The following is an 8835-nucleotide window of genomic DNA, read 5'->3' on the forward strand; positions in this document are numbered from 1 at the left end:
CCCAACGTCACTTGACAACCGATGCTGGTGTGTTTACATCCACGTAACTTAGCGGTTCGGCGAAAGAGACCGATAGAATAAGTACTAGGCTTCCAAAGAATAAGTCCTGGGGTCGAGTTGCTCAACTAAAGGTGGTGCTCCAGCATGGCCACAGTCAAAAGACTGAAACAAGTAAAAGAGTAAAAAAAAAAAAACCAGTATACGGGGAAATTGCCTTTACGGCAAATGCCACATGAAAAAATAAGTAAATGAAAATAAATAAATAAATAAACCAGTAGGCTAATTTGCATATTAGTATAAGTTTGATAGCTGTCAGTTAATTCATTTGTAAGCTGAGTAGCATTTTCTCTGTAACTATATACTGCAGCAATTTCAGGACAGCAGAAGGTTAAGCAGAGCTTGACAAAAGACTAATAAAGTCAGAAATTGCAGTTGTTCTGATGCCCATGCTTTTTATTTTTATGTATACATATATATATATATTTTTTTGTTGAAAACTTTGAGATATACACCACCCTGCAAGATTAATTTCACTACAAGAGCATATACATTTCAAACATCTCAATGTGTTGTTGTATTGTGAAGGTCTATGCATGCCATATGTAGAAATTTGCAAAAAAACATATCATTACCACCTACAGTTAACATGGATGAGATGGATGTAAACAGTAAAAAATTGCGATGTGGAAGCTGTGTAGTCAAAGTACATTTCCTGCTGCTGAAGCTTTGCAACAGAAAATATATTGAATGCAGTTATTTTCCTTGTTGTTTTCCTTTCTCATATGAACATCAAGAATGTTTATCTTGTCTTCTTTTCCTGCTGGGTCATCATAGCCTAATGTAAGCACACAAATGTTGCACTTTATAACTTCGACTTGCCAAATGTTGTGAACCAAAGAAAGAGACAGTACTGTTAGTGGAGTGAAAACCGCAGCTGTTCTCCGTTGTTATTGACAGAAACTAATCTACTCATTGCTCTTATCAATTTGGTATGATTAATTTAGCCCTGTGTCAACAACAGAGCCGTGTGTTTTCATCTACATTGTTATGGAACAACTAATTTTTTTTTTATCTTATAGTTGCCGACGTTGTTGTTTTAATTATCTTCAAGATTTTATTGTTTCTTAAAAGTGAGGTAATTTTAAACCTTTTACTTAATTGTTTATTAAAGAGACAAACAAACAAAATAAAACTAAAACAATGAAGCCACAAAAAAGACAAAACAAAACAAATGCCAAGTGTTCTTTTCTTGGAGTATGTTTGTTTTACTAGTTCAACATTCTTAACAAAATTTATTTTCAATGTTTACTTTCTTTTTTTATATTAGTGATAATTAGTAATCATTATATTTCTCAATTGTGAATACTTAGCCAAGTTATTTTATTTACATTTTTTATTCCTCTTGTGTTGATTGTTTTTAGTCTCTCCAGTCGATGAGTTTTTTTTTTCTTTATCTTTAGTTTCTCAATTGTTTTTTTTTATTTTCCTTCAGTCTTCCAAAAAAACATTAACACTTTTGATCTTTCTGTTCGATGGAACCTATCCAATTATATCGTAGAAATAATTTCAGTGTTTATCTAGTATCTGTACAGAATAGATATTGGAAAGATACATAACAAGTTTTGATTATAGAATATGGAATACTTGGTCAATAATTCATTGCAAGTTTTGGTCCATTCTAGACATTAAAACCAAATAAAAAGTCATAATTTTTACTGGTTCAGATTACTGTTTTATTAAATATAAAGTAATTTGCTTTTACTATTTTATACATCTGATCAGTATTTATGAGAAGGAGGGTGGGGGAAGAAAGACAAAGTCAGATTTATACTTAAATGTTTTCTTCCTTTGTTTACTACCATCTTAATAGAGTCTGTCTCAATTATGTTTTCTCAAAAGAGAATGTATTACAACTCTTGTCTTCCAGTTATAGGTTTCTTGACATCTCAGTTATGGTCTCCCAAGAACAAACAGCATCAAAAGATTGATCTTTTAACCGAGTATGAATCTAAGCTTAAATATATCAGTTGGGCATATGCATCACAATTACAGTCATTCAATTTTCCTTAAACTGAGAATCTTTACAAAGGATGTTTGCTTAACACCATATTCTGAAATCATAACTTTGAGTGGTTTAGAATTCAGCTTATACTTGGTTTAGAAATCTTTTGTCTATGTAAATTATGAATTAGCTGATGGAAATGTTATTTGAGGACAGTTTTAGATAGAGTTCTGTTGGTAAGTCACATAGAGTAAAATAACTGGTTTACCAATAATAAAAATATTTTATTGACAGAACAATTATTACAAAGGTATGATGATCATCAGAGTTTTTAAAATTGGGGTTTAGCCAATACATTGGTCCAGATTCATAAGAACCAAAGAGGAGTCCTCAAATATCTGATGAGCTCCTCTTCTCAATAAATAAATAAATAAATAAATAAATAGATAAATAAATAATTCTCAAGTGCTTTTGAATTTTGAAGGGAACTACCTCAGTCTTACTCCACCTTGTAAAATTTGTCTCCAAGATCCTGACTGTCATACTAAGACTGGATTTGAGCTTGTTAAGTTCTTAATAAAGTCAAAATTAAATTGTTGAATTTGAAAGTTGATATTTAAAATGTCATTGACGAAGTTCTCAAAGACTAAGTTGAAAAATTTAACTGAATGAGTTTATGATATTGGTAAAATTCTTTACAAAGAATGCTTTCATTTGTAATATATTTTTTATTGCTTATAGTTTGGGTTTTGGTCGAAGCTAACTTGAATCATTTTGGCAACTTGGTTAGGCAACAGTCAAAATAGTTGAACTGATCCTGTCAGGTAGAGAGGCTGGAACTAACTATTGAAAGAGAAATTCTCTGGGTATTTATAGCAGAATAAAATGTGCATTTGTATGCATGTACCATCTGTTTGTTGGCACATGAAGAGATACCTTGTGTGTGTCTATACACATATGTTTATGCATTGGTGACATGTATATATTTTTATATATGACAAGAAAATAGGGTTGGTTAAATAAAGAATTTGTATGATATACATGTTTGTAAGATACACACACATGCACACACACACACATCTGTAGTATAAAGGAAATTAGTTGATTAATTTGCTGTATGCTTTAAATTCGAATAAGCTATCTAATGAAGAAATTTTTGTGTGGTCTCTTGATTCACTAGAAATAACTGCTAAATTTCCTTCAAATCACTGTCTTAAATTGGATAATGTTGTCCAAGCTGCACTACCTAAAAAGAAAAAGACTGGTTGGTCAAGGTCAGTATAGTCTGTTCAAACAGGTCTTACTTGGCAATTAAACAGTGACAGTATATTAAAGAATGATTGATCTGCTGAAGATTTTAAGTTGATGGACGATTTGTTACTGGTATCAGAATATTTTATGAAGACATTTAAAGATGAATCAAATATTCATTGTGAAAGAAATAGGAGTGGATAATTGAAATTGTTTCCTGGCAAAATTCAAAGATAACTTGAAACATGTTCTGGCTTCCACAGCAAAGGAAGTGGTTGCAAAGCATCCTGGAAGCGAATATAAATGAAATATTAAAATGAAGTGGTTTTGGTGAAGTATTGTGTGGTATGTGTGAGGCCAGAACAATGCGAGAGGATACAAGGTAAATTACAAAAGAAAAAAAAAACAGAATAAAGTTGCAGTTTATATTATGGGGTTATGACCCATTCTTCAGGACATTTGGGAAAAGCAGTTTTAAATGTCCCGAAGAAGGGGTCTTCACCCCAAAATATGGAAATACAAGGTAAAACTGCAGCTTTGATTTGCTTTCTTTTTCCTTTTGTAGCTTTTTCCTTCTTGCATTGTTCCAGCGTTACACAACACGCTTCTATGAAGGAAATATATTTTTTGGTATTCAAAAGAAGAAATGTTTAGCAATTGAATAATTCAGAGATACCATCATTATGATAAACAAAAGGTTATTTGGTAATTAACAATAGGTAATTGGGGTGGGGGGTGGGGGTGAACAACAAATGTTTTAATTTTAAAAGTGGTTTTCTTTGAAACGTGTGATCATATAAATTTCCAAGAGAAACTGCTCTGGTTAAAGTGTTGATGCTGTTCAGAATGAGGCTAATTCTGTAAATTCTGGCAGTCCATTCTGGCCACAACCACTCAACCTTTTCCCAGTTATAGTATATGTAGTACTACATTATCTAATACAAAGAGGTGCTGGAAAGTTCCTGGCTTTAAAGGTATTGTGTGATTGGCCTGGTTAGAGGCCCAACCTTCCAAGTTCTTTTACAAGGTTTAGAAGAACTGAAGGACTGCTGCAATAAGTGTGTGAATCTCAGAGGGGAACATGTTAAACAAAATCATAATTAACTGATTCTCCTGTATTTTCTTTTACCAAAAGCCAGGAACTTTTCAACACTCCCTTGTATATTCCTTTTCTAAGACATGATTTATTTTTAAGGGCACGATTTATAGAAACCTTTGGCTATAATTTCTAGCAGTTTGAACCACCTCTAAAGTATTCATTCTCACTATTGTAAAACAACTGGGGTATTTTAAATTTTGTATACAAATTATATATAAAGTTTATATATAAATTAGGAATTTAGTTGATAAACTTTTGATCATCCACTAAAATTTGAATTAGTTTTCTGTAATCTAATTGGTAAAATGGTATTTGTTTTTCTATTTGATTAGTTTTGCTCTCTTTTTGTCTGAAACTTTTATTGAAAGCGACTAATTTTTAGATAACAAGACAAAACACTTCTCTATTTCATAGGTAATTTCAGTAATAGATTTCTTAATTTGTTGTTAAAACTTTAGTATGCAGGTGCAAGAATGGCCGTGCGGTTTAGAAATTCATTTGCAACCATGTGGCCTTGATTTCAACTCCACTGTGTTGGACAGTGGATCTCAATTAGGGTCCATATAGTTCTTGCAGGTCCATATAAAATTTTGCTGTTAAAATTTATGAGCAATAAATTGCTTGTACTTCTACATTATACAAAATATATTAACAATTTTTTTTATACAGTTCTTAAAGTGGTTGGTGTTAGAGCATACTCTGTAAAGTGGTTGGTGTTAGTACACTCTGTAGTGGCTTGTGTTTATGGGCATCCAGCCATAGAAACCATGCCAAATCAAACTGGAGTCTTGTGCAACTCCCCAGTTTGCCAGCTGTGGTCAAACCATCGAGCCCATGTCAGCATGGACAATGGACGTTGAATGATGATGATGATAATAGGATTTTTTAAAGCATCAAATGTTCATTAGGGTCCAGTAGAGTAGAATAGGAATCAAAGGGATCTATACTTTAAAAAATGGTTGAGGAACACTGGTGTGGAACCTTGGGTGAATGTCATCTGCTCTAACCTCAAACTAACCAATACATTTTGAGTGAGATTGGTAGACAGAAATTGTGTGGAGGCATACTGTGTATGTGTGCATGCACATGTGTGTGTGTGTATGTGTGTGTGTTTGTGTGTGTGTGTGTGTGTGTGTGTGTGTGTGTGTGTGTGTGTGTGTGTGTGTGTGTGTGTGTGTGTGTTTCTCTGTATATTTGTTTTTGTATTAACATTCTTTTGAAAAATGAACTGGCGTTTGTGTTAATATTCTTATCATAGTGGTGGATGTTAAAGAGATCCCTAAAATAAGTACTAGACTTAAAGAAATAAGACCTGAAGTTGCCATGAGTGACTACAACCCTTCAAGGTGGTGTACCAGTATGGCTGCTTACAATCCAGTGAATGAAATAAATCTGAGAGCAAAAAAGTGTATATTAAAATGATTTTTTTTTCTCATTAATTAGAAAGTAATTAATGCTCCTAATTAATATAACAACCTTAAAAATGAATTAGATAGTAATCAAGCGTGATTTTTTATCTGATAGTTTTTTTTTGCTCTATGTTCAGTTGAGTAAGCTGTTTCAGTTAATTTAGATATGTCACCATTGTGTTGTTGTTACTGAAAATCTCTTCATATTTGGATATGCTTTCTTAGAGTCACTGCTGCTCACCTGTGAAGTTTTAATTAGGCATTCCTAAATATATGATATCCCTTTGCTATAAATATAATACAGTGGCCAGGACACATTAAATTTGCTTGCAATTGTATATTCAAGTAAATCTTTAAGATACATCATGTTAATTATATGTACTAAACTCAGTAGTTCTTAAACTGGGAAATACTAAGTCTTACTTTACCAAAATGTTTGTGAAATTTCTGTCCCCCTGCTCTTCCTTAGTATTAATAAGAAGATAAAATATAATATAATTCCTCCTTCACTCTGGTTTTGGTCAAATTTAAAAGTTCAGTTCTTTAGCATTTAAACTGGCCATATCTGGCCCAAATATTCGACCTGTTTTATGTACAAACTGACCAGATTCAGACTCTCACACCTATTCATGCCATATAAGAAATAAGCAATCAAATCATAGAAATCATGGAGCTACAAGTAAAGCAAAGTGACTTAATAAGCAATGACATTTGATAGAGTAAACTGAATGCTAACAAAACAGTAAAGGCAGTGAGCTGGTAGAATCAGATAAAATGTTTTGTAGCATTTCCTCCAGCACATGCATGTTCTGAATTCAAAATGACTGCTGGGGTTGACTTTGTCTTTCATCCATTTGGATTCAATAAAATAAGTACTAGTGGAGCACTGGGGGTCGGTGTAATTGACCAGTTCCCTTCCCAGAAAATTGTTGGCTTTGTACCAAAATTAGAAATTTATTAAATTTGATAATTTGCCTGTTCCTTTTTCAATCTTCACAAGCTTACCTCCTTTCAAGGGAGTGCCAACCCCACATAAGAAACACAGTACTAATTCCTTAGTTGGATGTTGAAGCTTTTCTTTTCCTTTAAGAAACTTACTAGATGGCCTTGGTTGAAAATGAGAATGATTGTTTGTATAATCCAGATGGGACATAGGCCTGAGGTTCTTCTACTTATTTAGGGGTCACCTGGAACAAGGTATATCTGTGTTTTGTAAAATCCAATACATCTAATACATCCAGTTACCCACCACAATACAATATGATGCATTCAAGTATTGAATCTGTCAATATATGTTGAACGCAGTCTTAATATTTTGACTTTATTCAGTTCCTGATTCTAACCATTTTTATTTTCTCTTAGGCCCAGAAGGCAGCAATGTTCACAATGTAAATTGTATATAAAAACTGGAATAGTAGACATTATAATAGCTATTAGATTAGAGTCAGTAGATTTTTTCCTAGCAAAGGCTGCAACAGACAAAAGCTTCTTTTGTTGTACTATGAGTTACTTTTGTGAACCAACAAAGAAAATTTTGCTTTTAAAAATCATTTTCGATTTTATAATTTTTCTTTTCTTTCTTATTATCATTCTCTCCTTTTATTTTATTGACAGGTTGATCCAAAAGCTTGTAACCCTCGCACAGCAAACAAGGTAATATTATTTTATTGAATATTGAAAATAATGTAGGTTAAGAGAAAAAGAAAAATATTAAAAAAAAAAAAAACGATACAGTATTGACATTCAAATAAAGTCATAGCAGTAAAAGTGCTTTTGTAAGAGTTAAGAAGATATTGTGATTGAGTGATTACTGTGTTCAACTATTGATCAGAAGATCACAGCCTTGCCACTAGCATATTGTTGTGTCATTCCATTCCTAAGTCAAACGGTTGGTGTTAGAAATGTTTGGACTTGTAGAATCATCTTAACCTATGCTTCTATTTAAATACGTTTTTCATGTTTTATTATAGATTTAGCAATTTACTATTATTATTTTTGAAATCATCCTTGCATCAGATACATTAAGTATTGATTGAAATTGAAAATAACTTTCTTTTAGTTTTAAGATTTGCACCTTTTTATCATATTTATGACAGAATTCTTTATTGTTATTGGAATTTTTTTGTTTGTATAAAAAAAAAAAACAGCAAAAAATAACACAATGCTGTTTAACATCTATTTCATTGACTCTCCATGAATCAAAGACAGCCAACTAGCTACTTGGCTGCAATTTACCATTTTAACCCCTTTAATAAATACCAACCTATCTGAAGGAGCCTCTGATTTTATAACACAAAGTTCATGCTTTAAAATGTTCTAAATTAAAACCTATTAAAATTTCATGTTAATTTATGTTCCAAACATCAACTTAACCATGACAAAGTTATTATGCTAAATTTGTCATCATTTTCAAAATTAATTGAAGAAAAATAGTAATGCATTTCAACAAAAATATAGTAGCAATAGGGTTAACACTCATTTTATCTAAGTATATTTTTGTTGTTTTCACTAGCCCTAGAGAGATAAAATACTAAATCAGTCTTGCCATTGAAACTGTTCATCAGTTATTCATTTATTTATTCCTGTCTAGCATTCTTTCACCAGACAATTTGCCTTCTAGTCAGCAAACATTTTTCAGGCTAAAGATTATGTTAAATTTTCGGCTTATTTCTGCATTTTGTTGGAACAAAATTACTAAAGTGAAAAGAAAAAAGGCAATAAAATTTTTTTTTTATTCTGCTTTCTTTTATATTAAAAGAAAAAAGAAAAACCAACAAGATACTCATATTATATTAGAAGAAGATTTACTCCTATCTGCTACATATTTTCCAAATATATTTCAGTTAGCTGATTTTATTGGAGTTATTCCTCTTGTATTTTTATATTTTAGATTATTAAACACTCCTAATTGCATAGATGATCTCTGAAATTTTACAACTTGCTTGAAAAATGAAGTTTAACATAAACTTGCTTTTACTATTCGAGTTGGAGAATATAGTCTATTAAAAATTTGAGTTAGAAAAATTTTGTATATGTATATATATATATATATATATATATATATATATATATAT

At 31.5% G+C, this 8835-nt stretch overlaps 1 protein-coding gene across 1 annotated transcript in view; it reads left to right on the plus strand.

Annotated features, from left to right (window-relative positions):
- The window catches only part of LOC106883892 (putative uncharacterized protein DDB_G0291608), a 250923-nt gene that overhangs the window by 6426 nt on the left and 235662 nt on the right, over positions 1 to 8835 (plus strand). Inside the window, exon 2 of the mRNA XM_052966095.1 lies at positions 7376 to 7414. The gene's annotated coding sequence lies outside the window, so the exon portion shown is untranslated. The remainder of the gene's footprint in view (positions 1 to 7375; positions 7415 to 8835) is intronic.

This window comes from Octopus bimaculoides, chromosome 3, assembly GCF_001194135.2.
Source record: "Octopus bimaculoides isolate UCB-OBI-ISO-001 chromosome 3, ASM119413v2, whole genome shotgun sequence".
In the NCBI taxonomy this organism is placed as follows: Eukaryota; Metazoa; Mollusca; class Cephalopoda; order Octopoda; family Octopodidae; genus Octopus; species Octopus bimaculoides.